The sequence below is a fragment of the Schistocerca gregaria genome, chromosome 11 (genome assembly GCF_023897955.1).
Source record: "Schistocerca gregaria isolate iqSchGreg1 chromosome 11, iqSchGreg1.2, whole genome shotgun sequence".
Classification (NCBI taxonomy): Eukaryota; Metazoa; Arthropoda; class Insecta; order Orthoptera; family Acrididae; genus Schistocerca; species Schistocerca gregaria.
Window position 1 is genome coordinate 11,149,747 of NC_064930.1, and position 25,405 is coordinate 11,175,151.

Consider the following 25,405-nt stretch of genomic DNA (forward strand, 5'->3'; position numbering starts at 1 on the left):
ATCACTCGGCTTAGCCCGACGATCACGGAGGAAGAGGTGCTGGCGGAGTTGAAGGCCCACCCGTACCTGGAGGTGCGAGCTGTTCGCCGCATTTTCAACTCTGCGGGCCCCACTCGCCTTATGCGAGTTTTCTCCGAACACGCTCCCTCCATCGACCATCTCCTTAAGGAGGGTGCCCTCCTCTTCCACCGCCGGTATAAGGTTGACCCCTCCCGCTCCCCACCACAATCCATTCGCTGCCAGAGGTGTCTGCGTTATAACGCACACCCAACATCAGAGTGCCGCGAGGCCCCAGTCTGCCCACATTGTAAGCAAGCGCACTTCCTCCGGCAGTGCCCCAACCTTCAGTCTCCTCCCTCCTGCAATACCTGCAACCTCCAACACCCTACCTACTCCCAGAAATGCAAGGCTCGACCTCCTCCATCCGCTCCTGAACTCACTGTTCCTCTCCGCCCTTTGGATGACCCCACCCCTCCTGGCAATTCCCTCCGTCCTCCCCCCACCGCAGAGGACATCATCAGGTTCGTCACAATAGTGCTCCAGAACGTCCATCCCTTTCAGCGTCCCCACACCCTCCACCAGATTTCCCTCGCTGCCCGTTCCGTGTTCCACCTCAACACCTACGCCACCTATTCCCACAACCAGGCCCATTTCACCTTCTCCCGTCTCGACACCCTCGTTTAAATTCCCATTATGGCACGACAGCACCGTATCCTGTTCAATAACATCCGCTCCCTTCCCACCAACAAGCACCTCCTTATGCATACCCTTACGACCCACCGTGTGGATGCCTTCCTTCTGAACGAAACCTTTCTTCAGCCCCACCACACCGTCCACACCTCGCCCTACCTCCTTCACCGGTCTGACAATCCACTCCAGATAGCGCGTGGCGGAGTTGCCATTGGCCACCACCGCCAGATCCCTGTCCGGCTCCAACCCCTCCTTCCTGACCCCACAGAACACTTGATCCTTAGTCTCTTCTTCCCCGGCCTTACCCTTACCTGTGCCACCATCTATGTCCGCCCCGCTGCACCTATTCCTTTCGACTTCCTTTCCCACATCGACCGTACCTTCTCCTCCTACGTGATCGCCGCCGACCTTAACATCCATAGTCGTTCTGCCGCCCAGTTACGGCGGTGGCATCGGTTCCTTGCCACCCTCCAAGGCGACGTCCTTCCAATTCCCCAACACACCCGCCCTGAATCCAATACCACTCCCGATGTCGTCCTAGCCTCCCCCACCCTGCTTGGCCGCATAGCGGTGGACGTCCTTGATCCCATTGGCAGTGACCATCTCCCTGTCCTCCTCACTGTATCAGACGGTCGTCGCCCCCGTCCCGACCCGCGCCATGACCCTCCCCCGAAATATGTCCATGACTACTCCCGTGCCAACTGGAATGCCTACCGGGACTCCCTTGCTCTCCAGGTCGATAGCCACCCCCTCACCTACCACCAACCTGATGACGTTACCCGTGCTGCCTCCTTTCTCCAGCAGACCTTGTCTGAGGCCGTGGAGGCCCACGTCCCTACCATTGCCATCCATCCGCACCGCCCCACCTTACCCCCACAGGCCGTCCTTCTCCTGCGTGAATCCCGCCGGCTCTACCGTGCCTTCCTTCACACACGTGACCAGGACACACTACGACGCCACCGGCAACTACAGCGACACATCAGGAACTTACTCACGGCAAAGAAACGCCGGGACTGGCGACAGACATGCACCCGTCTTAATGCCACCTTACCTATCAACTCGTCCAAGTACTGGTCAGCCTTCCGCCGCCTTACCGGATCTAAACCCTCTCCCTACTACCCTCTCCTTCATGATGACCACCCCTTCCCTGATGCCCTTAGTAAGGCCAACCATTTCGCCTCCTACCTCTCCGATATCCTTACCATCCCTGACGATCCCCAGTTCGATTATTCCCTCTTTCCTGATGTCCGTGATCGAACTGATACCTCTGTCCCCCCGCTTGCTCCTGGCTTCCAGTACTTGGACAACATCACACACACAGAACTAAATACCCCAATCACCACTCAAGATATCATTGCTACACTTCGCCCTAAACGCAACACTGCTCCCGGTCACGATCGTGTTACTTACCGTCACCTCCGTGAAGCTCCTGCCTCCTTCCTCTCCACATTGGCCAGGCTCTACAATGTGGTCCTGTCCACCGGCTACTACCCCGACCTGTGGAAAACCTCCCGGATCCTGATGTTCCTCAAGCCCGACAAACCGCCTTCCGCTGTCTCCTCCTACCGTCCCATCAGCCTTACCTCGGTCTTCAGCAAGGTCCTGGAATCCATTCTTACCCGCCGCCTACACAAGCACCTTCACCAACACCGCCTCCTCCCCCCTACCCAATGTGGCTTTCGGCCGTCCTTCTCAGCCGATGACCTCCTCCTTCACCTCACTCACCTCCTCTCCGAACAACTCAATTCCCGTCGTTCCGCCATCTTCCTTTCCCTCGACCTCGAACGCGCATATGACCGTGTGTGGCATTCCGGTCTCCTTTTCAAGCTCCAAACCTTTGCTCTTCCTCTCAACTATGTCCGTCTGGTCGCTTCCTTCCTTTCCCACCGTCCTTCCTATGTCACCATCCACAACACTGATTCCTACACCTTCTACCCCTCCGCCGGTGTGCCCCAAGGTTCCGTCCTTTCCCCTCTTCTCTACCTCCTTTACACGGCAGACATGCCTCCACCTGCACCTCCCCTACACCTTCTCCAGTACGCCGATGACACTGCCTTCCTTGCCCTCGCTCCCACCCTGCAACGCTCCCAGCACCTTCTCCAATCCTATCTTGACCGGTTCACCACTTGGTGTAACCAGTGGTTGCTCAAGGTCAATCCTTCCAAGACCCAGGCGATCATTGTAGGCAAAACCACTCGTTCCTTCCGTCTCCTTGATTTCTATCTTACTATTTATGGCCGTCCCATCACCCTCACACCTACTCTCAAGTACCTTGGTGTCACCCTCGACCGTCGCCTCTCCTGGAACCCACATCTCCGGACGATCCAAGCCAAGGCACGCTCCCGCCTCCGCCTCCTTAAGCTCCTTTCTGGCCGTACATGGGGTCTGGACCCTTCCACCATCCTCTACACCTACAAGTCCCTCATCCGTCCTATCCTTTGCTATGCTCATCCCGCCTGGATCTCTGCCCCTCCTACCTTCTACAAGTCCATTCAGATCCTAGAACGCCATGCGCTCCGCCTCGCCTATCGCATCCGTCTCCCTTCCCCCACGCGGATCCTCTATGACCTGATTCCCTTCCCGCACCTCCTCCTTTTCCTCGAACGGTTACGGATCCTCTACACCTCCCGCAAGCTTGATCCTCCACACCCTGTTGTCTCTCCCATCCTCTCCCACCCCAACCCGCTGCCGCGCCTGCATTCCTATATCCCACCTGCTCTCCATCTTTACACCCTCCACACCCTCTCCCTCGGTGGCTTCCGTCAACTCCCCCTCCCTGATGATGCCCTCCTCCCCTCCATCTACCCCTCCTACCAACTTTGAGCCTTACCTTCCCTCTCCTCTCCTTTTCCTGTGGGCACCCTCTCTCCCTTCTCTCCCTCCCTCCCCTCCCCTTTCTCCTTGGGCTTCCACTCCCCCTACCCTCCCCCTTCTCCTCCATCCCTCTCCTCCACTGGCATCTTCCCCTCCCCCTCTCTCTCCTCTTCCCCACACCTTTTCCCCTTGGCAGGCCACGACTCTGCTGTCTTCCATCAGTTACTTTCATCGTCCTACGCCGAAGACCATCGCATGTGTTTGTGCCTCGACTCTCCTGCAGTGTGTTTGTGTTTCGTCGTTTGTGCTCCGCTGGTTCACGTGTGGCCATCTGCCATCTGCGTTTGTGCACCGTGTTTCTCCGCTTTTATCCATTGTGCTACGCACGTGACCGACTCCGTTTTAACTCTGTTTTGTCTACTGTTTGTACCCCGCCGTCTTGATTGTTTTTATATCTCACTCATCTCTGTTCTGTGTATACTCTGAGGCCGAAGAGCGGCATACTTGGTCCGCTGCCGGCCTACCTGTTTGTCACAGGTATTAAAATCACAATAAAGGAAAAAAAAAAAAAAAAAAAAGCGGTACGGCATAAGGTGGGACGGGGCAGTGTGAATTACATTTTATAGATGTATTTCTCACAAATCGCTGAGCCTCTCGCGGTCGTCGTCGTCGTCGTCGTCGTCGTCGTCGTCGTCGCCGCTTCTGCAGAATTAGCAAATGGCCATCGTAGCAAATGCGGCGAGGGACACCCTGCCATCGATTCCGATTGCGCAAAGTGTGTGGTCTTGTTTTCCTGTCTATGTTTGGTCGGTCTCGTAAGGGGTTGAATGTAACGAATGGGTGGGAAAGAGTAAGGGGCAGCGGCTGTGTGGAACGAAAACACAATTCCTCAGGGGGTGTGAGCGTTTCGAGATGAATCGTATATAAGTTACACTTAGTCGTCAGTGACCGTGTGGCCTAATGGATAAGACCACGGACTTCGGATCCGAAGATTGCAGGTTCGAATCGTGTCACGGTCGTGTTTTTCCAGTTCTGAGAAACAAACATACCGTTTTAATGTCGCATTTGTGCAGTACGAAACCGTCTGAATGTTGCTGTTGACCATTTTGTGCTTGGAGATGGTCTTGAGCTTGAAACACACACAAGAAGACCGGTGTTAACTAGCGAAATGGTCGGCAGAGTGCCCTCACCGCGAGGTTTGACTGGCACTTGCACATCTAAAACAACGTCGGAAAGTAACTCGTTCGGCTTTTGAGTCACGTCAAGTATGTGTGTTAATTTTGACGCCGCTAGCTCTGCAGATTGTCATGCAATTCCTTTACCTCTCAGAAATGATTATGAAATAAAAGTGAAGTACGTGACGAGTGTGACGTTAGGAAAACATTAGGCAGCATGGAGAGATTCTGTATGGGACCAACCAACCCAAACGAGTACTGTGTGATCTGCTACCCAGCACGTACCAAACGAAACAGCACGGCTAGCTCAGTCGGTAGAGCATGAGACTCTTAATCATAGGGTCGTGGGTTCGAGCCCTACCCTGGGCGGAACGGAATTTTTCTCCGCTGCAGATGTAAATTACCGATTTTCTGATTAACGTGATGTAATGGAAATAGCAACTTTAAAATTTGCCTACGTCTCCATCAGTCGCAAGAGAACTGTATTTGAAGGTGAAGGTGATTTTGTAGACATGTGTGAAAGTCATGTTCTGAAGTGCAGGTGATTTTGTTTGGAGAGAACATCGGCTACGTGTCAGATGTGTATCCAAGCAGTAATGGGTCGCCATAGCTGCAAATATTAGTGAAAAATATGAAGTGTTGTCAGCTGAAGTCTGAAGATTCAGACGACCGTACGGACGAAGTACGCAAAAGTTCCGCTAGGCCGCGCCTCTTTAGCCCAGTGGTACAGCACTGGTCTAGTAAACCAGGAGTCGTGAGTTCCATCCTCACAGAAAGAAGATGAATTTTGGAAATCAGTTGCGCGTCATGGCCGTATAGCAAACAGTATCTGTGATGGCGAACAATTAGCGTGAGGAGTTTTATTAAGAATTACTCTCAGATGTGATTAAGGCGAATGGCGCTGATAAAGCATTTGCCAAAGCGGTACGGCATAAGGTGGGACGAGGCATTCTGAATTACATTTTATAGATGTATTTCTCACAAATGTCTGAGCCTCTCGCGGTCGTCGTCGTCGTCGCCGCCGCCGCTTCTGCAGAATTAGCAAATGGCCATCGTAGCAAATGCGGCGAGGGACACCCTGCCATCGATTCCGATTGCGCAAAGTGTGTGGTCTTGTTTTCCTGTCTATGTTTGGTCGGTCTCGTAAGAGGTTGAATGTAACGAATGGGTGGGAAAGAGTAAGGGGCAGCGGCTGTGTGGAACGAAAACACAATTCCTCAGGGGGTGTGAGCGTTTCGAGATGAATCGTATATGAGTTATACGTGGTCGTCAGTGACCGTGTGGCCTAATGGATAAGGCGTCGGACTTCGGATCCGAAGATTGCAGGTTCGAATCCTGTCACGGTCGTGTTTTTCCAGTTCTGAGAAACAAACATACCGTTTTAATGTAGCAATTGTGCAGTACGAAACCGTCTGAATGTTGCTGTTGACCATTTTGTGCTTGGAGATGGTCTTGAGCTTGAAACACACACAAGAAGACCGGTGTTAACTAGCGAAATGGTCGGCAGAGTGCCCTCACCGCGAGGTTTGACTGGCACTTGCACATCTAAAACAACGTCGGAAAGTAACTCGTTCGGCTTTTGAGTCACGTCAAGTATATGTGTTAATTTTGACGCCGCTAGCTCTGCAGATTGTCATGCAATTCCTTTACCTCTCAGAAATGATTATGAAATAAAAGTGAAGTACGTGACGAGTGTGACGTTAGGAAAAAATTAGGCAGCATGGAGAGATTCTGTACGGGAACAATCAACCCAAACGAGTACTGTGTGATCTGCTACCCAGCAGGTACCCAACGAGGCAGCACGGCTAGCTCAGTCGGTAGAGCATAAGACTCTTAATCATGGGGTCGTGGGTTCGAGCCCTACCCTGGGCGGAACGGAATTTTTCTCCGCTGCAGATGTAAATTACCGATTTTCTGATTAACGTGATGTAATGGAAATAGCAACTTTAAAATTTGCCTACGTCTCCATCAGTCGCGAGAAAACTGTATTTGAAGGTGAAGGTGATTTTGTAGACATGTGTGAAAGTCATGTTCTGAAGTGCAGGTGATTTTGTTTGGAGAGAACATCGGCTACGTGTCAGATGTGTATCCAAGCAGTAATGGGTCGCCATAGCTGCAAATGTTAGTGAAAAATATGAAGTGTTGTCAGCTGAAGTCTGAAGATTCAGACGACCGTACGGACGAAGTACGCAAAAGTTCCGCTAGGCCACGCCTCTTTAGCTCAGTGGTAGAGCACTGGTCTAGTAAACCAGGAATCGTGAGTTCCATCCTCACAGGAGGAAGACGAATTTTGGAAATCAGTTGCGCGTCATGGCCGTATAGCAAACAGTATCTGTGATGGCGAACAATTAGCGTGAGGAGTTTTATTAAGAATTACTCTCAGATGTGATTAAGGCGAATGGCGCTGATAAAGCATTTGCCAAAGCGGTACGGCATAAGGTGGGACGGGGCAGTGTGAATTACATTTTATAGATGTATTTCTCACAAATCGCTGAGCCTCTCGCGGTCGTCGTCGTCGTCGTCGTCGTCGCCGCCGCCGCTTCTGCAGAAGTAGCAAATGGCCATCGTAGCAAATGCGGCGAGGGACACCCTGCCATCGATTCCGATTGCGCAAAGTGTGTGGTCTTGTTTTCCTGTCTATGTTTGGTCGGTCTCGTAAGAGGTTGAATGTAACGAATGGGTGGGAAAGAGTAAGGGGCAGCGGCTGTGTGGAACGAAAACACAATTCCTCAGGGGGTGTGAGCGTTTCGAGATGAATCGTATATTAGTTATACTTGGTCGTCAGTGACCGTGTGGCCTAATGGATAAGGCGTCGAACTTCGGATCCGAAGATTGCAGGTTCGAATCCTGTCACGGTCGTTTTTTTTCCAGTTCTGAGAAACAAACATACCGTTTTAATGTAGCAATTGTGCAGTACGAAACCGTCTGAATGTTGCTGTTGACCATTTTGTGCTTGGAGATGGTCTTGAGCTTGAAACACACACAAGAAGACCGGTGTTAACTAGCGAAATGGTCGGCAGAGTGCCCTCACCGCGAGGTTTGACTGGCACTTGCACATCTAAAACAACGTCGGAAAGTAACTCGTTCGGCTTTTGAGTCACGTCAAGTATGTGTGTTAATTTTGACGCCGCTAGCTCTGCAGATTGTCATGCAATTCCTTTACCTCTCAGAAATGATTATGAAATAAAAGTGAAGTACGTGACGAGTGTGACGTTAGGAAAACATTAGGCAGCATGGAGAGATTCTGTATGGGACCAACCAACCCAAACGAGTACTGTGTGATCTGCTACCCAGCAGGTACCCAACGAGGCAGCACGGCTAGCTCAGTCGGTAGAGCATGAAACTCTTAATCATAGGGTCGTGGGTTCGAGCCCTACCCTGGGCGGAACGGAATTTTTCTCCGCTGCAGATGTAAATTACCGATTTTCTGATTAACGTGATGTAATGGAAATAGCAACTTTAAAATTTGCCTACGTCTCCATCAGTCGCAAGAAAACTGTATTTGAAGGTGAAGGTGATTTTGTAGACATGTGTGAAAGTCATGTTCTGAAGTGCAGGTGATTTTGTTTGGAGAGAACATCGGCTACGTGTCAGATGTGTATCCAAGCAGTAATGGGTCGCCATAGCTGCAAATATTAGTGAAAAATATGAAGTGTTGTCAGCTGAAGTCTGAAGATTCAGACGACCGTACGGACGAAGTACGCAAAAGTTCCGCTAGGCCGCGCCTCTTTAGCTCAGTGGTAGAGCACTGGTCTAGTAAACCAGGAGTCGTGAGTTCCATCCTCACAGGAGGAAGATGAATTTTGGAAATCAGTTGCGCGTCATGGCCGTATAGCAAACAGTATATGTGATGGCGAACAATTAGCATGAGGAGTTTTATTAAGTATTACTCTCAGATGTGATTAAGGCGAATGGCGCTGATAAAGCATTTGCCAAAGCGGTACGGCATAAGGTGGGACGGGGCAGTGTGAATTACATTTTATAGATGTATTTCTCACAAATCGATGAGCCTTTCGCGGTCGTCGTCGTCGTCGTCGTCGTCGTCGTCGTCGTCGTCGTCGTCGCCGCCGCCGCTTCTGCAGAAGTAGCAAATGGCCATCGTAGCAAATGCGGCGAGGGACACCCTGCCATCAATTCCGATTGCGCAAAGTGTGTGGTCTTGTTTTCCTGTCTATGTTTGGTCGGTCTCGTAAGAGGTTGAATGTAACGAATGGGTGGGAAAGAGTAAGGGGCAGCGGCTGTGTGGAACGAAAACACAATTCCTCAGGGGGTGTGAGCGTTTCGAGATAAGTCGTATATAAGTTACACTTGGTTGTCAGTGACCGTGTGGCCTAATGGATAAGGCGTCGGTCTTCGGATCCGAAGATTGCAGGTTTGAATCCTGTCACGGCCGTGTTTTTCCAGTTCTGAAAAACAAACATACCGTTTTAATGTAGCAATTGTGCAGTACGAAACCGTCTGAATGTTGCTGTTGACCATTTTGTGCTTGGAGATGGTCTTGAGCTTGAAACACACACAAGAAGACCAGTGTTAACTAGCGAAATGGTCGGCAGAGTGCCCTCACCGCGAGGTTTGACTGGCACTTGCACATCTAAAACAACGTCGGAAAGTAACTCGTTCGGCTTTTGAGTCACGTCAAGTATGTGTGTTAATTTTGACGCCGCTAGCTCTGCAGATTGTCATGCAATTCCTTTACCTCTCAGAAATGATTATGAAATAAAAGTGAAGCACGTGACGAGTGTGACGTTAGGAAAACATTAGGCAGCATGGAGAGATTCTGTATGGGACCAACCAACCCAAACGAGTACTGTGTGATCTGCTACCCAGCAGGTACCCAACGAGGCAGCACGGCTAGCTCAGTCGGTAGAGCATGAGACTCTTAATCATAGGGTCGTGGGTTCGAGCCCTACCCTGGGCGGAACGGAATTTTTCTCCGCTGCAGATGTAAATTACCGATTTTCTGATTAACGTGATGTAATGGAAATAGCAACTTTAAAATTTGCCTACGTCTCAATCAGTCGCAAGAAAACTGTATTTGAAGGTGTAGGTGATTTTGTAGACATGTGAAAGTCATGTTCTGAAGTGCAAGTGGTTTTGTTTGGAGAGAACATCGGCTACGTGTCAGATGTGTAGCCAAGCAGTAATGGGTCGCCATAGCTGCTAATATTAGTCAAAAATATGAAGTGTTGTCAGCTGAAGTCTGATGATTCAGACGACCGTGCGGCGAAGTACGCAAAAGTTCCGCTAGGCCGCGCCTCTTTAGCTCAGTGGTAGAGCACTGGTCTAGTAAACCAGGAGTCGTGAGTTCCATCCTTACTGGAATAAGATGAATTTTGGAAATCAGTTGCGCGTCATGGCCGTATAGCAAACAGTATCTGTGATGGCGAACAATTAGCGTGAGGAGTTTTATTAAGAATTACTCTCAGATGTGATTAAGGCGAATGGCGCTGATAAAGCATTTGCCAAAGCGGTACGGCATAAGGTGGGACGAGGCAGTGTGAATTACATTTTATAGATGTATTTCTCACAAATCGCTGAGCCTCTCGCGGTCGTGTCGTCGTCGTCGTCGTCGTCGTCGTCGTCGCCGCCGCCGCTTCTGCAGAATTAGCAAATGGCCATCGTAGCAAATGCGGCGAGGGACACCCTGCCATCGATTCCGATTGCGCAAAGTGTGTGGTCTTGTTTTCCTGTCTATGTTTGGTCGGTCTCGTAAGAGGTTGAATGTAACGAATGGGTGGGAAAGAGTAAGGGGCAGCGGCTGTGTGGAACGAAAACACAATTCCTCAGGGGGTGTGAGCGTTTCGAGATGAATCGTATATAAGTTATACTTGGTCGTCAGTGACCGTGTGGCCTAATGGATAAGGCGTCGGACTTCGGATCCGAAGATTGCAGGTTCGAATCCTGTCACGGTCGTGTTTTTCCAGTTCTGAGAAACAAACATACCGTTTTAATGTAGCAATTGTGCAGTACGAAACCGTCTGAATGTTGCTGTTGACCATTTTGTGCTTGGAGATGGTCTTGAGCTTGAAACACACACAAGAAGACCGGTGTTAACTAGCGAAATGGTCGGCAGAGTGCCCTCACCGTGAGGTTTGACTGGCACTTGCACATCTAAAACAACGTCGGAAAGTAACTCGTTCGGCTTTTGAGTCACGTCAAGTATGTTTGTTAATTTTGACGCCGCTAGCTCTGCAGATTGTCATGCAATTCCTTTACCTCTCAGAAATGATTATGAAATAAAAGTGAAGTACGTGACGAGTGTGACGTTAGGAAAACATTAGGCAGCATGGAGAGATTCTGTATGGGACCAACCAACCCAAACGAGTACTGTGTGATCTGCTACCCAGCAGGTACCCAACGAGGCAGCACGGCTAGCTCAGTCGGTAGAGCATAAGACTCTTAATCATGGGGTCGTGGGTTCGAGCCCTACCTGTGCGGAACGGAATTTTTCTCCGTTGCAGATGTAAATTACCGATTTTCTGATTAACGTGATGTAATGGAAATAGCAACTTTAAAATTTGCCTACGTCTCCATCAGTCGCAAGAAAACTGTATTTGAAGGTGAAGGTGATTTTGTAGACATGTGTGAAAGTCATGTTCTGAAGTGCAGGTGATTTTGTTTGGAGAGAACATCGGCTACGTGTCAGATGTGTAGCCAAGCAGTAATGGGTCGCCATAGCTGCAAATATTAGTGAAAAATATGAAGTGTTGTCAGCTGAAGTCTGAAGATTCAGACGACCGTACGGACGAAGTACGCAAAAGTTCCGCTAGGCCGCGCCTCTTTAGCTCAGTGGTAGAGCACTGGTCTAGTAAACCAGGAGTCGTGAGTTCCATCCTCACAGGAGGAAGACGAATTTTGGAAATCAGTTGCGCGTCATGGCCGTATAGCAAACAGTATCTGTGATGGCGAACAATTAGCGTGAGGAGTTTTATTAAGAATTACTCTCAGATGTGATTAAGGCGAATGGCGCTGATAAAGCATTTGCCAAAGCGGTACGGCATAAGGTGGGACGGGGCAATGTGAATTACATTTTATAGATGTATTTCTCACAAATCGCTGAGCCTTTCGCGGTCGTCGTCGTCGTCGTCGTCGTCGTCGTCGTCGTCGTCGTCGCCGCCGCTTCTGCAGAAGAAGCAAATGGCCATCGTAGCAAATGCGGCGAGGGGCACCCTGCCATCGATTCCGATTGCGCAAAGTGTGTGGTCTTGTTTTCCTGTCTATGTTTGGTCGGTCTCGTAAGAGGTTGAATGTAACGAATGGGTGGGCTGTGTGGAACGAAATCACAATTCCTCAGGGGGTGTGAGCGTTTCGAGATGAATCGTATATTAGTTATACTTGGTCGTTAGTGACCGTGTGGCCTAATGGATAAGGCGTCGGACTTCGGATCCGAAGATTGCAGGTTCGAATCCTGTCACGGTCGTGTTTTTCCAGTTCTGAGAAACAAACATACCGTTTTAATGTAGCAATTGTGCAGTACGAAACCGTCTGAATGTTGCTGTTGACCATTTTGTGCTTGGAGATGGTCTTGTGCTTGAAACACACACAAGAAGACCGGTGTTAACTAGCGAAATGGGCGGCAGAGTGCCCTCACCGTGAGGTTTGACTGGCACTTGCACATCTAAAACAACGTCGGAAAGTAACTCGTTCGGCTTTTGAGTCACGTCAAGTATGTGTGTTAATTTTGACGCCGCTAGCTCTGCAGATTGTCATGCAATTCCTTTACCTCTCAGAAATGATTATGAAATAAAAGTGAAGTACGTGACGAGTGTGACGTTAGGAAAACATTAGGCAGCATGGAGAGATTCTGTATGGGACCAACCAACCCAAACGAGTACTGTGTGATCTGCTACCCAGCAGGTACCCAACGAGGCAGCACAGCTAGCTCAGTCGGTAGAGCATAAGACTCTTAATCATGGGGTCGTGGGTTCGAGCCCTACCCTGGGCGGAACGGAATTTTTCTCCGCTGCAGATGTAAATTACCGATTTTCTGATTAACGTGATGTAATGGAAATAGCAACTTTAAAATTTCCCTACGTCTCCATCAGTCGCAAGAAAACTGTATTTGAAGGTGAAGGTGATTTTGTAGACATGTGTGAAAGTCATGTTCTGAAGTGCAGGTGATTTTGTTTGGAGAGAACATCGGCTACGTGTCAGATGTGTAGCCAAGCAGTAATGGGTCGCCATAGCTGCAAATATTACTGAAAAATATGAAGTGTTGTCAGCTGAAGTCTGAAGATTCAGACGACCGTACGGACGAAGTACGCAAAAGTTCCCCTAGGCCGCTCCTCTTTAGCTCAGTGGTAGGGCACTGGTCTAGTAAACCAGGAGTCGTGAGTTCCATCCTCACAGGAGGAAGACGAATTTTGGAAATCAGTTGCGCGTCATGGCCGTATAGCAAACAGTATCTGTGATGGCGAACAATTAGCGTGAGGAGTTTTATTAAGAATTACTCTCAGATGTGATTAAGGCGAATGGCGCTGATAAAGCATTTGCCAAAGCGGTACGGCATAAGGTGGGACGAGGCAGTGTGAATTACATTTTATAGATGTATTTCTCACAAATCGCTGAGCCTCTCGCGGTCGTCGTCGTCGTCGTCGTCGTCGTCGCCGCCGCCGCTTCTGCAGAAATAGCAAATGGCCATCGTAGCAAATGCGGCGAGGGACACCCTGCCATCGATTCCGATTGCGCAAAGTGTGTGGTCTTGTTTTCCTGTCTATGTTTGGTCGGTCTCGTAAGAGGTTGAATGTAACGAATGGGTGGGAAAGAGTAAGGGGCAGCGGCTGTGTGGAACGAAAACACAATTCCTCAGGGGGTGTGAGCGTTTCGAGATGAATCGTATATAAGTTATACTTGGTCGTCAGTGACCGTGTGGCCTAATGGATAAGGCGTCGGACTTCGGATCCGAAGATTGCAGGTTCGAATCCTGTCACGGTCGTGTTTTTCCAGTTCTGAGAAACAAACATACCGTTTTAATGTAGCAATTGTGCAGTACGAAACCGTCTGAATGTTGCTGTTGACCATTTTGTGCTTGGAGATGGTCTTGAGCTTGAAACACACACAAGAAGACCGGTGTTAACTAGCGAAATGGTCGGCAGAGTGCCCTCACCGTGAGGTTTGACTGGCACTTGCACATCTAAAACAACGTCGGAAAGTAACTCGTTCGGCTTTTGAGTCACGTCAAGTATGTGTGTTAATTTTGACGCCGCTAGCTCTGCAGATTGTCATGCAATTCCTTTACCTCTCAGAAATGATTATGAAATAAAAGTGAAGTACGTGACGAGTGTGACGTTAGGAAAACATTAGGCAGCATGGAGAGATTCTGTATGGGACCAACCAACCCAAACGAGTACTGTGTGATCTGCTACCCAGGAGGTACCCAACGAGGCAGCACGGCTAGCTCAGTCGGTAGAGCATGAGACTCTTAATCATAGGGTCGTGGGTTCGAGCCCTACCCTGGGCGGAACGGAATTTTTCTCCGCTGCAGATGTAAATTACGGATTTTCTGATTAACGTGATGTAATGGAAATAGCAACTTTAAAATTTGCCTACGTCTCCATCAGTCGCAAGAAAACTGTATTTGAAGGTGAAGGTGATTTTGTAGACATGTGTGAAAGTCATGTTCTGAAGTGCAGGTGATTTTGTTTGGAGAGAACATCGGCTACGTGTCAGATGTGTATCCAAGCAGTAATGGGTCGCCATAGCTGCAAATATTAGTGAAAAATATGAAGTGTTGTCAGCTGAAGTCTGAAGATTCAGACGACCGTACGGACGAAGTACGCAAAAGTTCCGCTAGGCCGCGCCTCTTTAGCTCAGTGGTAGAGCACTGGTCTAGTAAACCAGGAGTCGTGAGTTCCATCCTCACAGGAGGAAGATGAATTTTGGAAATCAGTTGCGCGTCATGGCCGTATAGCAAACAGTATATGTGATGGCGAACAATTAGCATGAGGAGTTTTATTAAGTATTACTCTCAGATGTGATTAAGGCGAATGGCGCTGATAAAGCATTTGCCAAAGCGGTACGGCATAAGGTGGGACGGGGCAGTGTGAATTACATTTTATAGATGTATTTCTCACAAATCGCTGAGCCTTTCGCGGTCGTCGTCGTCGTCGTCGTCGTCGTCGTCGTCGCCGCCGCCGCTTCTGCAGAAGTAGCAAATGGCCATCGTAGCAAATGCGGCGAGGGACACCCTGCCATCGATTCCGATTGCGCAAAGTGTGTGGTCTTGTTTTCCTGTCTATGTTTGGTCGGTCTCGTAAGAGGTTGAATGTAACGAATGGGTGGGAAAGAGTAAGGGGCAGCGGCTGTGTGGAACGAAAACACAATTCCTCAGGGGGTGTGAGCGTTTCGAGATAAGTCGTATATAAGTTACACTTGGTTGTCAGTGACCGTGTGGTCTAATGGATAAGGCGTCGGTCTTCGGATCCGAAGATTGCAGGTTTGAATCCTGTCACGGCCGTGTTTTTCCAGTTCTGAAAAACAAACATACCGTTTTAATGTAGCAATTGTGCAGTACGAAACCGTCTGAATGTTGCTGTTGACCATTTTGTGCTTGGAGATGGTCTTGAGCTTGAAACACACACAAGAAGACCAGTGTTAACTAGCGAAATGGTCGGCAGAGTGCCCTCACCGCGAGGTTTGACTGGCACTTGCACATCTAAAACAACGTCGGAAAGTAACTCGTTCGGCTTTTGAGTCACGTCAAGTATGTGTGTTAATTTTGACGCCGCTAGCTCTGCAGATTGTCATGCAATTCCTTTACCTCTCAGAAATGATTATGAAATAAAAGTGAAGCACGTGACGAGTGTGACGTTAGGAAAACATTAGGCAGCATGGAGAGATTCTGTATGGGACCAACCAACCCAAACGAGTACTGTGTGATCTGCTACCCAGCAGGTACCCAACGAGGCAGCACGGCTAGCTCAGTCGGTAGAGCATGAGACTCTTAATCATAGGGTCGTGGGTTCGAGCCCTACCCTGGGCGGAACGGAATTTTTCTCCGCTGCAGATGTAAATTACCGATTTTCTGATTAACGTGATGTAATGGAAATAGCAACTTTAAAATTTGCCTACGTCTCAATCAGTCGCAAGAAAACTGTATTTGAAGGTGTAGGTGATTTTGTAGACATGTGAAAGTCATGTTCTGAAGTGCAAGTGGTTTTGTTTGGAGAGAACATCGGCTACGTGTCAGATGTGTAGCCAAGCAGTAATGGGTCGCCATAGCTGCTAATATTAGTCAAAAATATGAAGTGTTGTCAGCTGAAGTCTGATGATTCAGACGACCGTGCGGCGAAGTACGCAAAAGTTCCGCTAGGCCGCGCCTCTTTAGCTCAGTGGTAGAGCACTGGTCTAGTAAACCAGGAGTCGTGAGTTCCATCCTTACTGGAATAAGATGAATTTTGGAAATCAGTTGCGCGTCATGGCCGTATAGCAAACAGTATCTGTGATGGCGAACAATTAGCGAGAGGCGTTTTATTAAGAATTACTCTCAGATGTGATTAAGGCGAATGGCGCTGATAAAGCATTTGCCAAAGCGGTACGGCATAAGGTGGGACGAGGCATTCTGAATTACATTTTATAGATGTATTTCTCACAAATGTCTGAGCCTCTCGAGGTCGTCGTCGTCGTCGTCGTCGCCGCCGCCGCTTCTGCAGAATTAGCAAATGGCCATCGTAGCAAATGCGGCGAGGGACACCCTGCCATCGATTCCGATTGCGCAAAGTGTGTGGTCTTGTTTTCCTGTCTATGTTTGGTCGGTCTCGTAAGAGGTTGAATGTAACGAATGGGTGGGAAAGAGTAAGGGGCAGCGGCTGTGTGGAACGAAAACACAATTCCTCAGGGGGTGTGAGCGTTTCGAGATGAATCGTATATAAGTTATACTTGGTCGTCAGTGACCGTGTGGCCTAATGGATAAGGCGTCGGACTTCGGATCCGAAGATTGCAGGTTCGAATCCTGTCACGGTCGTGTTTTTCCAGTTCTGAGAAACAAACATACCGTTTTAATGTAGCAATTGTGCAGTACGAAACCGTCTGAATGTTGCTGTTGACCATTTTGTGCTTGGAGATGGTCTTGAGCTTGAAACACACACAAGAAGACCGGTGTTAACTAGCGAAATGGTCGGCAGAGTGCCCTCACCGTGAGGTTTGACTGGCACTTGCACATCTAAAACAACGTCGGAAAGTAACTCGTTCGGCTTTTGAGTCACGTCAAGTATGTTTGTTAATTTTGACGCCGCTAGCTCTGCAGATTGTCATGCAATTCCTTTACCTCTCAGAAATGATTATGAAATAAAAGTGAAGTACGTGACGAGTGTGACGTTAGGAAAACATTAGGCAGCATGGAGAGATTCTGTATGGGACCAACCAACCCAAACGAGTACTGTGTGATCTGCTACCCAGCAGGTACCCAACGAGGCAGCACGGCTAGCTCAGTCGGTAGAGCATAAGACTCTTAATCATGGGGTCGTGGGTTCGAGCCCTACCTGTGCGGAACGGAATTTTTCTCCGTTGCAGATGTAAATTACCGATTTTCTGATTAACGTGATGTAATGGAAATAGCAACTTTAAAATTTGCCTACGTCTCCATCAGTCGCAAGAAAACTGTATTTGAAGGTGTAGGTGATTTTGTAGACATGTGAAAGTCATGTTCTGAAGTGCAAGTGGTTTTGTTTGGAGAGAACATCGGCTACGTGTCAGATGTGTAGCCAAGCAGTAATGGGTCGCCATAGCTGCTAATATTAGTCAAAAATATGAAGTGTTGTCAGCTGAAGTCTGATGATTCAGACGACCGTGCGGCGAAGTACGCAAAAGTTCCGCTAGGCCGCGCCTCTTTAGCTCAGTGGTAGAGCACTGGTCTAGTAAACCAGGAGTCGTGAGTTCCATCCTTACTGGAATAAGATGAATTTTGGAAATCAGTTGCGCGTCATGGCCGTATAGCAAACAGTATCTGTGATGGCGAACAATTAGCGAGAGGCGTTTTATTAAGAATTACTCTCAGATGTGATTAAGGCGAATGGCGCTGATAAAGCATTTGCCAAAGCGGTACGGCATAAGGTGGGACGAGGCATTCTGAATTACATTTTATAGATGTATTTCTCACAAATGTCTGTGCCTCTCGCGGTCGTCGTCGTCGTCGTCGTCGTCGTCGTCGCCGCCGCCGCTTCTGGAGAATTAGCAAATGGCCATCGTAGCAAATGCGGCGAGGGGCACCCTGCCATCGATTCCGATTGCGCAAAGTGTGTGGTCTTGTTTTCCTGTCTATGTTTGGTCGGTCTCGTAAGAGGTTGAATGTAACGAATGGGTGGGCTGTGTGGAACGAAAACACAATTCCTCAGGGGGTGTGAGCGTTTCGAGATGAATCGTATATTAGTTATACTTGGTCGTTAGTGACCGTGTGGCCTAATGGATAAGGCGTCGGACTTCGGATCCGAAGATTGCAGGTTCGAATCCTGTCACGGTCGTGTTTTTCCAGTTCTGAGAAACAAACATACCGTTTTAATGTAGCAATTGTGCAGTACGAAACCGTCTGAATGTTGCTGTTGACCATTTTGTGCTTGGAGATGGTCTTGTGCTTGAAACACACACAAGAAGACCGGTGTTAACTAGCGAAATGGTCGGCAGAGTGCCCTCACCGTGAGGTTTGACTGGCACTTGCACATCTAAAACAACGTCGGAAAGTAACTCGTTCGGCTTTTGAGTCACGTCAAGTATGTGTGTTAATTTTGACGCCGCTAGCTCTGCAGATTGTCATGCAATTCCTTTACCTCTCAGAAATGATTATGAAATAAAAGTGAAGTACGTGACGAGTGTGACGTTAGGAAAACATTAGGCAGCATGGAGAGATTCTGTATGGGACCAACCAACCCAAACGAGTACTGTGTGATCTGCTACCCAGCAGGTACCCAACGAGGCAGCACAGCTAGCTCAGTCGGTAGAGCATAAGACTCTTAATCATGGGGTCGTGGGTTCGAGCCCTACCCTGGGCGGAACGGAATTTTTCTCCGCTGCAGATGTAAATTACCGATTTTCTGATTAACGTGATGTAATGGAAATAGCAACTTTAAAATTTGCCTACGTCTCCATCAGTCGCAAGAAAACTGTATTTGAAGGTGAAGGTGATTTTGTAGACATGTGTGAAAGTCATGTTCTGAAGTGCAGGTGATTTTGTTTGGAGAGAACATCGGCTACGTGTCAGATGTGTAGCCAAGCAGTAATGGGTCGCCATAGCTGCAAATATTAGTGAAAAATATGAAGTGTTGTCAGCTGAAGTCTGAAGATTCAGACGACCGTACGGACGAAGTACGCAAAAGTTCCCCTAGGCCGCTCCTCTTTAGCTCAGTGGTAGGGCACTGGTCTAGTAAACCAGGAGTCGTGAGTTCCATCCTCACAGGAGGAAGACGAATTTTGGAAATCAGTTGCGCGTCATGGCCGTATAGCAAACAGTATCTGTGATGGCGAACAATTAGCGTGAGGAGTTTTATTAAGAATTACTCTCAGATGTGATTAAGGCGAATGGCGCTGATAAAGCATTTGCCAAAGCGGTACGGCATAAGGTGGGACGAGGCAGTGTGAATTACATTTTATAGATGTATTTCTCACAAATCGCTGAGCCTCTCGCGGTCGTCGTCGTCGTCGTCGTCGTCGTCGCCGCCGCCGCTTCTGCAGAAATAGCAAATGGCCATCGTAGCAAATGCGGCGAGGGACACCCTGCCATCGATTCCGATTGCGCAAAGTGTGTGGTCTTGTTTTCCTGTCTATGTTTGGTCGGTCTCGTAAGAGGTTGAATGTAACGAATGGGTGGGAAAGAGTAAGGGGCAGCGGCTGTGTGGAACGAAAACACAATTCCTCAGGGGGTGTGAGCGTTTCGAGATGAATCGTATATAAGTTATACTTGGTCGTCAGTGACCGTGTGGCCTAATGGATAAGGCGTCGGACTTCGGATCCGAAGATTGCAGGTTCGAATCCTGTCACGGTCGTGTTTTTCCAGTTCTGAGAAACAAACATACCGTTTTAATGTAGCAATTGTGCAGTACGAAACCGTCTGAATGTTGCTGTTGACCATTTTGTGCTTGGAGATGGTCTTGAGCTTGAAACACACACAAGAAGACCGGTGTTAACTAGCGAAATGGTCGGCAGAGTGCCCTCACCGTGAGGTTTGACTGGCACTTGCACATCTAAAACAACGTCGGAAAGTAACTCGTTCGGCTTTTGAGTCACGTCAAGTATGTGTGTTAATTTTGACGCCGCTAGCTCTGCAGATTGTCATGCAATTCCTTTACCTCTCAGAAATGATTATGAAATAAAAGTGAAGTACGTGACGAGTGTGACGTTAGGAAAACATTAGGCAGCATGGAGAGATTCTGTATGGGACCAACCAACCCAAACGAGTACTGTGTGATCTGCTACCCAGCAGGTACGCATCGAGGCAGCACGGCTAGCTCAGTCGGTAGAGCATAAGACTCTTAATCATGGGGTCGTGGGTTGGAGCCCTACCCTGGGCGGAACGGAATTTTTTTCCGCTGCAGATGTAAATTACCGATTTTCTGATTAACGTGATGTAATGGAAATAGCAACTTTAAAATTTGCCTACGTCTCCATCAGTCGCAAGAAAACTGTATTTGAAGGTGAAGGTGATTTTGTAGACATGTGTGAAAGTCATGTTCTGAAGTGCAGGTGGTTTTGTTTGGAGAGAACATCGGCTACGTGTCAGATGTGTAGCCAAGCAGTAATGGGTCGCCATAGCTGCTAATATTAGTCAAAAATATGAAGTGTTGTCAGCTGAAGTCTGATGATTCAGACGACCGTGCGGCGAAGTACGCAAAAGTTCCGCTAGGCCGCGCCTCTTTAGCTCAGTGGTAGAGTACTGGTCTAGTAAACCAGGAGTCGTGAGTTCCATCCTTACAGGAGGAAGACGAATTTTGGAAATCAGTTGCGCGTCATGGCCGAATAGCAAACAGTATCTGTGATGGCGAACAATTAGCGAGAGGCGTTTTATTAAGAATTACTCTCAGATGTGATTAAGGCGAATGGCGCTGATAAAGCATTTGCCAAAGCGGTACGGCATAAGGTGGGACGAGGCATTCTGAATTACATTTTATAGATGTATTTCTCACAAATGTCTGTGCCTCTCGCGGTCGTCGTCGTCGTCGTCGTCGTCGTCGTCGCCGCCGCCGCTTCTGGAGAATTAGCAAATGGCCATCGTAGCAAATGCGGCGAGGGACACCCTGCCATCGATTCCGATTGCGCAAAGTGTGTGGTCTTGTTTTCCTGTCTATGTTTGGTCGGTCTCGTAAGAGGTTGAATGCAACGAATGGGTGGGAAAGAGTAAGGGGCAGCGGCTGTGTGGAACGAAAACACAATTCCTCAGGGGGTGTGAGCGTTTCGAGATGAATCGTATATAAGTTATACTTGGTCGTCAGTGACCTTGTGGCCTAATGGATAAGGCGTCGGACTTCGGATCCGAAGATTGCAGGTTCGAATCCTGTCACGGTCGTATTTTTCCAGTTCTGAGAAACAAACATACCGTTTTAATGTAGCAATTGTGCAGTACGAAACCGTCTGAATGTTGCTGTTGACCATTTTGTGCTTGGAGATGGTCTTGAGCTTGAAACACACACAAGAAGACCGGTGTTAACTAGCGAAATGGTCGGCAGAGTGCCCTCACCGTGAGGTTTGACCGGCACTTGCACATCTAAAACAACGTCGGAAAGTAACTCGTTCGGCTTTTGAGTCACGTCAAGTATGTGTGTTAATTTTGACGCCGCTAGCTCTGCAGATTGTCATGCAATTCCTTTACCTCTCAGAAATGATTATGAAATAAAAGTGAAGTACGTGACGAGTGTGACGTTAGGAAAACATTAGGCAGCATGGAGAGATTCTGTATGGGACCAACCAACCCAAACGAGTACTGTGTGATCTGCTACCCAGCAGGTACCCAACGAGGCAGCACGGCTAGCTCAGTCGGTAGAGCATAAGACTCTTAATCATGGGGTCGTGGGTTGGAGCCCTACCCTGGGCGGAACGGAATTTTTCTCCGCTGCAGATGTAAATTACCGATTTTCTGATTAACGTGATGTAATGGAAATAGCAACTTTAAAATTTGCCTACGTCTCCATCAGTCGCACGAAAACTGTATTTGAAGGTGAAGGTGATTTTGTAGACATGTGTGAAAGTCATGTTCCGAAGTGCAGGTGATTTTGTTTGGAGAGAACATCGGCTACGTGTCAGATGTGTAGCCAAGCAGTAATGGGTCGCCATAGCTGCAAATATTAGTGAAAAATATGAAGTGTTGTCAGCTGAAGTCTGAAGATTCAGACGACCGTACGGCGAAGTACGCAAAAGTTCCGCTAGGCCGCGCCTCTTTAGCTCAGTGGTAGAGTACTGGTCTAGTAAACCAGGAATCGTGAGTTCCATCCTTACAGGAGGAAGACGAATTTTGGAAATCAGTTGCGCGTCATGGCCGTATAGCAAACAGTATCTGTGATGGCGAACAATTAGCGAGAGGCGTTTTATTAAGAATTACTCTCAGATGTGATTAAGGCGAATGGCGCTGATAAAGGATTTGCCAAAGCGGTACGGCATAAGGTGGGACGGGGCAGTGTGAAATACATTTTATAGATGTATTTCTCACAAATCGCTGAGCCTTTCGCGGTCGTCGTCGTCGTCGTCGTCGTCGCCGCCGCCGCTTCTGCAGAAGTAGCAAATGGCCATCGTAGCAAATGCGGCGAGGGACACCCTGCCATCGATTCCGATTGCGCAAAGTGTGTGGTCTTGTTTTCCTGTCTATGTTTGGTCGGTCTCGTAAGAGGTTGAATGTAACGAATGGGTGGGAAAGAGTAAGGGGCAGCGGCTGTGTGGAACGAAAACACAATTCCTCAGGGGGTGTGAGCGTTTCGAGATGAATCGTATATAAGTTATACTTGGTCGTTAGTGACCGTGTGGCCTAATGGATAAGGCGTCGGACTTCGGATCCGAAGATTGCAGGTTCGAATCCTGTCACGGTCGTGTTTTTCCAGTTCTGAGAAACAAACATACCGTTTTAATGTAGCAATTGTGCAGTACGAAACCGTCTGAATGTTGCTGTTGACCATTTTGTGCTTGGAGATGGTCTTGTGCTTGAAACACACACAACAAGACCGGTGTTAACTAGCGAAATGGTCGGCAGAGTGCCCTCACCGTGAGGTTTGACTGGCACTTGCACATCTAAAACAACGTCGGAAAGTAACTCGTTCGGCTTTTGAGTCACGTCAAGTATGTGTGTTAATTTTGACGCCGCTAGCTCTGCAGATTGTCATGCAATTCCTTTACCTCTCAGAAATGATTATGAAATAAAAGTGAAGTACGTGACGAGTGTGACGTTAGGAAAACATTAGGCAGCATGGAGAGATTCTGTATGGGACCAACCAACCCAAACGAGTACTGTGTGATCTGCTACCCAGCAGGTACCCAACGAGGCAGCACGGCTAGCTCAGTCGGTAGAGCATAAGACTCTTAATCATGGGGTCGTGGGTTCGAGCCCTACCTGGGCGGAACGGAATTTTTCTCCGTTGCAGATGTAAATTACCGATTTTCTGATTAACGTGATGTAATGGAAATAGCAACTTTAAAATTTGCCTACGTCTCCATCAGTCGCAAGAAAACTGTATTTGAAGGTGAAGGTGATTTTGTAGACATGTGTGAAAGTCATGTTCTGAAGTGCAGGTGATTTTGTTTGGAGAGAACATCGGCTACGTGTCAGATGTGTAGCCAAGCAGTAATGGGTCGCCATAGCTGCAAATATTAGTGAAAAATATGAAGTGTTGTCAGCTGAAGTCTGAAGATTCAGACGACCGTACGGACGAAGTACGCAAAAGTTCCGCTAGGCCGCGCCTCTTTAGCTCAGTGGTAGAGCACTGGTCTATTAAACCAGGAGTCGTGAGTTCCATCCTCACAGGAGGAAGACGAATTTTGGAAATCAGTTGCGCGTCATGGCCGTATAGCAAACAGTATCTGTGATGGCGAACAATTAGCGTGAGGAGTTTTATTAAGAATTACTCTCAGATGTGATTAAGGCGAATGGCGCTGATAAAGCATTTGCCAAAGCGGTACGGCATAAGGTGGGACGGGGCAATGTGAATTACATTTTATAGATGTATTTCTCACAAATCGCTGAGCCTTTCGCGGTCGTCGTCGTCGTCGTCGTCGTCGTCGCCGCCGCCGCTTCTGCAGAAGTAGCAAATGGCCATCGTAGCAAATGCGGCGAGGGGCACCCTGCCATCGGTTCCGATTGCGCAAAGTGTGTGGTCTTGTTTTCCTGTCTATGTTTGGTCGGTCTCGTAAGAGGTTGAATGTAACGAATGGGTGGGAAAGAGTAAGGGGCAGCGGCTGTGTGGACGAAAACACAATTCCTCAGGGGGTGTGAGCGTTTCGAGATGAATCGTATATTAGTTATACTTGGTCGTTAGTGACCGTGTGGCCTAATGGATAAGGCGTCGGACTTCGGATCCGAAGATTGCAGGTTCGAATCCTGTCACGGTCGTGTTTTTCCAGTTCTGAGAAACAAACATACCGTTTTAATGTACCAATTGTGCAGTACGAAACCGTCTGAATGTTGCTGTTGACCATTTTGTGCTTGGAGATGGTCTTGTGCTTGAAACACACACAAGAAGACCGGTGTTAACTAGCGAAATGGTCGGCAGAGTGCCCTCACCGTGAGGTTTGACTGGCACTTGCACATCTAAAACAACGTCGGAAAGTAACTCGTTCGGCTTTTGAGTCACGTCAAGTATGTGTGTTAATTTTGACGCCGCTAGCTCTGCAGATTGTCATGCAATTCCTTTACCTCTCAGAAATGATTATGAAATAAAAGTGAAGTACGTGACGAGTGTGACGTTAGGAAAACATTAGGCAGCATGGAGAGATTCTGTATGGGACCAACCAACCCAAACGAGTACTGTGTGATCTGCTACCCAGGAGGTACCCAACGAGGCAGCACGGCTAGCTCAGTCGGTAGAGCATAAGACTCTTAATCATGGGGTCGTGGGTTGGAGCCCTACCCTGGGCGGAACGGAATTTTTTTCCGCTGCAGATGTAAATTACCGATTTTCTGATTAACGTGATGTAATGGAAATAGCAACTTTAAAATTTGCCTACGTCTCCATCAGTCGCAAGAAAACTGTATTTGAAGGTGAAGGTGATTTTGTAGACATGTGTGAAAGTCATGTTCTGAAGTGCAGGTGGTTTTGTTTGGAGAGAACATCGGCTACGTGTCAGATGTGTAGCCAAGCAGTAATGGGTCGCCATAGCTGCTAATATTAGTCAAAAATATGAAGTGTTGTCAGCTGAAGTCTGATGATTCAGACGACCGTGCGGCGAAGTACGCAAAAGTTCCGCTAGGACGCGCCTCTTTAGCTCAGTGGTAGAGTACTGGTCTAGTAAACCAGGAGTCGTGAGTTCCATCCTTACAGGAGGAAGACGAATTTTGGAAATCAGTTGCGCGTCATGGCCGTATAGCAAACAGTATCTGTGATGGCGAACAATTAGCGAGAGGCGTTTTATTAAGAATTACTCTCAGATGTGATTAAGGCGAATGGCGCTGATAAAGCAATTACCAAAGCGGTACGGCATAAGGTGGGACGAGGCATTCTGAATTACATTTTATAGATGTATTTCTCACAAATGTCTGAGCCTCTCGCGGTCGTCGTCGTCGTCGTCGTCGTCGTCGTCGTCGTCGTCGTCGTCGTCGCCGCCGC

The 25,405-nt window shown here is 48.4% G+C and overlaps 22 non-coding genes across 22 annotated transcripts; all 22 read left to right on the forward strand.

Annotated features, from left to right (window-relative positions):
- The first annotated feature begins 5,953 nt into the window (after positions 1-5,953).
- On the forward strand, positions 5,954-6,026 carry Trnar-ucg (transfer RNA arginine (anticodon UCG)). Its single transcript has one exon. It is a non-coding gene; the product is annotated as a tRNA-Arg (tRNA).
- A 452-nt stretch (positions 6,027-6,478) lies between these two features.
- Positions 6,479-6,551, forward strand: Trnak-cuu (transfer RNA lysine (anticodon CUU)). The gene has a single exon. It is a non-coding gene; the product is annotated as a tRNA-Lys (tRNA).
- Positions 6,552-7,465: 914 nt separating this feature from the next.
- Trnar-ucg (transfer RNA arginine (anticodon UCG)) lies at positions 7,466-7,538 on the forward strand. Its single transcript has one exon. It is a non-coding gene; the product is annotated as a tRNA-Arg (tRNA).
- Positions 7,539-8,402: 864 nt separating this feature from the next.
- Trnat-agu (transfer RNA threonine (anticodon AGU)) lies at positions 8,403-8,474 on the forward strand. The gene has a single exon. It is a non-coding gene; the product is annotated as a tRNA-Thr (tRNA).
- Positions 8,475-10,519: 2,045 nt separating this feature from the next.
- On the forward strand, positions 10,520-10,592 carry Trnar-ucg (transfer RNA arginine (anticodon UCG)). Its single transcript has one exon. It is a non-coding gene; the product is annotated as a tRNA-Arg (tRNA).
- Positions 10,593-11,043: 451 nt separating this feature from the next.
- Trnak-cuu (transfer RNA lysine (anticodon CUU)) lies at positions 11,044-11,117 on the forward strand. Its single transcript has one exon. It is a non-coding gene; the product is annotated as a tRNA-Lys (tRNA).
- A 337-nt stretch (positions 11,118-11,454) lies between these two features.
- Positions 11,455-11,526, forward strand: Trnat-agu (transfer RNA threonine (anticodon AGU)). The gene has a single exon. It is a non-coding gene; the product is annotated as a tRNA-Thr (tRNA).
- Positions 11,527-12,026: 500 nt separating this feature from the next.
- Positions 12,027-12,099, forward strand: Trnar-ucg (transfer RNA arginine (anticodon UCG)). The gene has a single exon. It is a non-coding gene; the product is annotated as a tRNA-Arg (tRNA).
- Positions 12,100-12,551: 452 nt separating this feature from the next.
- Positions 12,552-12,624, forward strand: Trnak-cuu (transfer RNA lysine (anticodon CUU)). The gene has a single exon. It is a non-coding gene; the product is annotated as a tRNA-Lys (tRNA).
- Positions 12,625-12,962: 338 nt separating this feature from the next.
- On the forward strand, positions 12,963-13,034 carry Trnat-agu (transfer RNA threonine (anticodon AGU)). Its single transcript has one exon. It is a non-coding gene; the product is annotated as a tRNA-Thr (tRNA).
- A 507-nt stretch (positions 13,035-13,541) lies between these two features.
- On the forward strand, positions 13,542-13,614 carry Trnar-ucg (transfer RNA arginine (anticodon UCG)). The gene has a single exon. It is a non-coding gene; the product is annotated as a tRNA-Arg (tRNA).
- An 863-nt stretch (positions 13,615-14,477) lies between these two features.
- On the forward strand, positions 14,478-14,549 carry Trnat-agu (transfer RNA threonine (anticodon AGU)). The gene has a single exon. It is a non-coding gene; the product is annotated as a tRNA-Thr (tRNA).
- A 2,019-nt stretch (positions 14,550-16,568) lies between these two features.
- Trnar-ucg (transfer RNA arginine (anticodon UCG)) lies at positions 16,569-16,641 on the forward strand. Its single transcript has one exon. It is a non-coding gene; the product is annotated as a tRNA-Arg (tRNA).
- Positions 16,642-17,092: 451 nt separating this feature from the next.
- Trnak-cuu (transfer RNA lysine (anticodon CUU)) lies at positions 17,093-17,166 on the forward strand. The gene has a single exon. It is a non-coding gene; the product is annotated as a tRNA-Lys (tRNA).
- An 897-nt stretch (positions 17,167-18,063) lies between these two features.
- On the forward strand, positions 18,064-18,136 carry Trnar-ucg (transfer RNA arginine (anticodon UCG)). The gene has a single exon. It is a non-coding gene; the product is annotated as a tRNA-Arg (tRNA).
- A 452-nt stretch (positions 18,137-18,588) lies between these two features.
- On the forward strand, positions 18,589-18,661 carry Trnak-cuu (transfer RNA lysine (anticodon CUU)). Its single transcript has one exon. It is a non-coding gene; the product is annotated as a tRNA-Lys (tRNA).
- A 338-nt stretch (positions 18,662-18,999) lies between these two features.
- On the forward strand, positions 19,000-19,071 carry Trnat-agu (transfer RNA threonine (anticodon AGU)). The gene has a single exon. It is a non-coding gene; the product is annotated as a tRNA-Thr (tRNA).
- A 507-nt stretch (positions 19,072-19,578) lies between these two features.
- Trnar-ucg (transfer RNA arginine (anticodon UCG)) lies at positions 19,579-19,651 on the forward strand. The gene has a single exon. It is a non-coding gene; the product is annotated as a tRNA-Arg (tRNA).
- Positions 19,652-21,095: 1,444 nt separating this feature from the next.
- Trnar-ucg (transfer RNA arginine (anticodon UCG)) lies at positions 21,096-21,168 on the forward strand. The gene has a single exon. It is a non-coding gene; the product is annotated as a tRNA-Arg (tRNA).
- A 1,438-nt stretch (positions 21,169-22,606) lies between these two features.
- Trnar-ucg (transfer RNA arginine (anticodon UCG)) lies at positions 22,607-22,679 on the forward strand. Its single transcript has one exon. It is a non-coding gene; the product is annotated as a tRNA-Arg (tRNA).
- Positions 22,680-23,541: 862 nt separating this feature from the next.
- Trnan-auu (transfer RNA asparagine (anticodon AUU)) lies at positions 23,542-23,613 on the forward strand. The gene has a single exon. It is a non-coding gene; the product is annotated as a tRNA-Asn (tRNA).
- A 506-nt stretch (positions 23,614-24,119) lies between these two features.
- Positions 24,120-24,192, forward strand: Trnar-ucg (transfer RNA arginine (anticodon UCG)). The gene has a single exon. It is a non-coding gene; the product is annotated as a tRNA-Arg (tRNA).
- The last annotated feature ends 1,213 nt before the right edge of the window (positions 24,193-25,405 follow it).